We start from the raw sequence: 4684 nt of genomic DNA on the forward strand, positions 1-4684 counted from the left end.
GGAAGCAGACATTTCTCTGAGGTTAAAGCTGTCTATTTAGCTCCTCAATGTAGCAATGCTTTAGTTTCAGTTTTCTTATGGGATTTTTTTTAGAGTTTTGGAGTGAGTTAATTGAGATCTAATTCAGAGAAAACTAATGGACCCATCCTTTTTTGCACTTTAAAGATTATTATTATTATTATGTGCCAAATGTATTTCCTTTTTTCTGTATGAATTTTATTTTTCAATTAAAAACAATGGAATGCTTCACAAACTCATGTGTCATCCTTGCATAGGGGCCATGCTAATCTTCTCTGTCTTGTTCTAATTTTGATACATGTGCTGCTAAAGTGAGCATTAGAGATAGTTCCTCTTTAATGCTTAGTGACACTAACAAATGTACCCATTTTATGGATGAGAGTAAAGGCCTAGAAAAGAGCCTTGCTCAGAGACAAGTAATCCTCTCCCTGTCCTTCATTCTTATACCCTGGTGTCCCAGGCTGGATTTTCAACCTGAGTATTCAACAGATGCTAAAGCAAAGAGGCTTGCTGTGGCCTTTGGGGCTGTCTAAAAGAGCTTATGTCACCAAACAGATTAGGTCTCATGTCTTCCTCAACAGAGTATGATATTCCACTGTCAGTGGAATTATTATAAATTATTATAAATGATTCCACATTTGTGGAGAGGACTTTGGCCGATCTGAGAGGGAGCACTCTGCCACCTTCATCTCTGGAGTCTTGGAGCCCAGCTCAGTCTGGCAGATTGTAATGAACTAACCTGTCTGAAAAGTATGAGCCTGAGACATACTTTGGCTCTTTGCTCTAGTGTAAAACAGTGATTTGATCCAAGCCCCTAAAGAAGTGTAGCCACGTAATCCTGTGAGTATCATGGGACACACAGTCACCCTCCTGGTTCCCAAGCCTCTGATGCTTCAGTGGAACCACCTTGCCTACGGATGCATCAGAAATGAAAGACCAATAATAATAGCCATTATTTATGATATGGTGATTGTATGCTCAACCCAATGGTAAGCTAATTACACATATTGTCTCATTTAGTCTTAACACATCTTTTTTTTAAGCTTATTTATTTATTTTGAGATAGAGACAGTAGGGGGGAGGGGCAGAGAGAAGGGCAGAGAGAATCCCAAGCAGGCTCTGTGCTGACAGCGCAGAGCTCAACGTGGAGCTCGAACCCATCAACCATGAGATCATGACCCGAGCTGAAGTGAAGATTCAGATTCTTCACCAACTGAGCCACCCAGACACCCCTAGTCTTAACATCTCTTAGGAAAACACTGCATTTTTCCCATTTTATAAATGAGAACACTAAAGTGCAGAAAAACTACGTAACCTGCTAATGTCAAACTTCAAATGACAGAGCGAGGCTTCAAATCAAGACAATATGACTCCAGTACCCAAGTCTTTAAAAGAGAGATGACAAAACAATCACTTCATGACATTTCAGAAAATGTCTTGAAAACCTCATGGGGCTTTCCTTGTTTTGGCATTAACAAGGCAAGGCAGGGGCGCCTGGGTGGCGCAGTCGGTTAAGCGTCCGACTTCAGCCAGGTCACGATCTCGCGGTCCGTGAGTTCGAGCCCCGCGTCAGGCTCTGGGCTGATGGCTCGGAGCCTGGAGCCTGTTTCAGATTCTGTGTCTCCCTCTCTCTCTGCCCCTCCCCCGTTCATGCTCTGTCTCTCTCTGTCCCAAAAATAAATAAAAAACGTTGAAAAAAAAAAATTGTAACCAATTGACAGTTTAAAAAAAAAAAAAAAAAAAAAAAAACAAGGCAAGGCAGGAGGACTGGAGTTGACCCAATAGTGAGTCAGGAGTCCCAGATTCTCATCCTGACTCTGACAACTCGCATAAGCTTCTTGGACTGCGATGTCTTTATTTGTAGAATGATAGACGGAACCAGTTGGTCATGACAAAAATGTCATGGGCTTTGAAGTCAGACAAAGTCGAAAGTTGATTTTACCACATACTAACTGTGCATGCTAGGGCAGGTGGCTTAATCATTCTAAATGTCTTTTTTTTTTTCACACGTGGAGTGGGCATGTAAAACCTTATAATAAAAGCAGTTGTGGTAGGTAAATGTGTTATATAAAGAGAGAAGCTCACATGGGGCTTGTGGCAGTTGCCCAGATCAGTGCTCCATGACATGGTCAGGCCCTTCAGCAGGTGGGTCTGGAAATAAGATGTGGTTCCCAGAGCTCCTGTTTATTTATTTACTTCCACCTTCATTTCCATTGGCCTCCCAGGCCAAGCAACCCTTCTGATCTGTGACTATGGGGTTTGTGGTTTGAATGTTTATGAAATGTGTCTCCCTGGCAGCCACAATCAGGGCCAGGGTTCTCCCCATGGCTCCTTGTTTTAATAACTCATTTTTCTTGGCACAACCTTTGACTGCTGTGGGTATACGATTTCTGTAATCTCTCAGTATCCTCCGTCTGAAAGTGTTGAGGGAGTCTGAACTAACCACCTTTCATCCTTTTGCCTTCTTGGGTTCTTTACTAAGAGAATACTGCACAAAAGAAAAAAAAAGGAAGAAAAATACTTTGTTAATAGCCAAGAATTTAGCACCCACTAATATATAGATATCTGATAATTTTGAGTTAGAGTTGATAAATAAAAGAGGAAGTGAGGTGTCTTATCTCCCCCAAATTTACATGTTGGAACTTGTGGATTAAAGCATGCCTACAGGGGAAAGAACATGTAAATGGACACCAAGCTGAATATATTCACTCAACCAAGGACATGGGGTGGGAAGAAGGAGGCTAACAAGGAGGAAGTCTGCCCTAGAACTGAGGCTCTGCCAAAGGGATATTTTTTCAGAAGACAAGATGAGAAAGAGATGGGGCAATGTTGGTTCCTGCCTTATAAGGGTATAGTGGCCTCATCCTCCAGTAAGTGTGGCTCAATGAATATATAATCTCTGATCAGTCAGGTCAACAACGTTTCATTCAGAGAGGGATTCAAGATGGAGTAGAAACATGAAATAGGCCTGCCATGAAAAACAATTCCAACATTTAAAGGAAAAGTTCTAGAAGTCTTCTCTTCACAAGTTATTAATCAGAAAGGACTCACATATATATATTTTTTTCAAATTGCCAGATGATTCACTTAAAAAATTCTTGTTAAATTCCCAGATTATCAAGGTGGAAAGAATTATTGAGAGCATCTAGTCAATCAACCAATCTATTGAATGGATAAATAAACAGGTCTCCAGAAAGAAGTGACTTGTCTAAAGTAGAAGAATTCCAGGGTCTTATATTCCTTAACCTGTATTCTTCCCCTATACTAAAGCATATATTTAACTTTGAAATGCTATTATATTGTTTTCTTTATTCTCTTGTCCTTTTACGCTTATTCCTTCTTGTCTTTTTAAAAATGTTCTTCCAATACTAATGTATATCCCACCTATATCCAGAAAGAATTTGCTTGTGTACACAGAAGACTACTAAAGGAAGAATTCATTCCAGATATATACCCAGTAGAAATAAATATGCATATCCACCAACATAATTATATACAAATGTTCATATTAGCTTTTTCTACTTTGAGAAACAACTCTTATGCTTATTGACAGAAACATAGATAAATACATTTGTGATATATTTATACAATGGAAAGATACACAACAATACAAAAGACAAACTACTGGTGAACACAATAACATAGACGGACTTCAAAGACATTATATTAAACAAGACACCCAGACACAGAGGATTGTGCACTTTATGATCCTATTTATAGGAAGTTCAAGAATGACCAAAGCTAATCAATGTAACAAAAGTCAAATGATGGAGTTGGGGTTGGGAGCTATTGATTGGGAAGGGGCACAATCTTATGGGAGCATGAAAATATTTGATATCTTGTTCTTGCTGGTGGTTATAAGGGTGTGTAAAAATGCAAACATGTTATCAGCCTGTATACTTTATAGTACATGAATTATACCCATGTTTAAAACAAATATTAAAGACCACTAGGAGGGTGCCTGAGTGGCTCAGTCGGTTAAGCATCTTACTTTGGCTCAAGTCATGATCTCATGGTTCGTGGGTTCGAGCCCTGCATTGAGCTCTGTGTTGACAGCTCAGAACCTGGAACTGTTTCCAATTCTGTCTCTCTCTCTCTCTTTCTCTCTCTGTCCCTCCCCTGCTCACACTCTGTCTCTCAAAAATAAATAAACGTTAAAAAAAAAAGAGAGCACTAGAAAAGCTGAACTATGGTAATGGAAAGAATGGTTAACATACTCCAAATTTAGGCTAATAGAATTAGGGTCAATGAATATAAAATTTAATTTTGAGGTAGCAGCCAATGAAAAAAATCTTAATCATTTGTCACTCCCATTTTTAAAATTAAAAAAATATCATAGGAGAGAGATTTTAGAAATGACACTTTCCTTGTAAAATTAACTTATCATGTAGTCCTTTAAATGAAAGATGTTGGGCAAAATAATGGACAAAATCTGATAGTAACTCAGCAGAAATGTTGAAATATCTTAATATGCCCGTTTTTATACAAGTCTTTCATCAAATTGACATTTATGATAAAATGTAATGAAGAGATTTCCTTAGAGAAGTAAGGAAATTCAGGTGATCATTACCTAATGGCCCAGAGACAAAGCTTTGACCAACATGTCTCAATTATGACATGTACAGGAATCACTTGGGGGTCTTGTTAAAATGTGATGCAGATTCAG

General features: G+C 38.7%; 1 non-coding gene across 1 annotated transcript; it reads right to left on the reverse strand.

Annotated features, from left to right (window-relative positions):
- Positions 1 to 230: 230 nt before the first annotated feature.
- Positions 231 to 337, reverse strand: LOC128776747 (U6 spliceosomal RNA). Its single transcript, XR_008421925.1, has one exon. It is a non-coding gene; the product is annotated as a U6 spliceosomal RNA (small nuclear RNA).
- Positions 338 to 4684: the final 4347 nt, after the last annotated feature.

Source organism: Panthera pardus, unplaced genomic scaffold, assembly GCF_024362965.1.
Source record: "Panthera pardus isolate Hobbes unplaced genomic scaffold, ASM2436296v1 HiC_scaffold_13, whole genome shotgun sequence".
NCBI classification, from domain to species: Eukaryota; Metazoa; Chordata; class Mammalia; order Carnivora; family Felidae; genus Panthera; species Panthera pardus.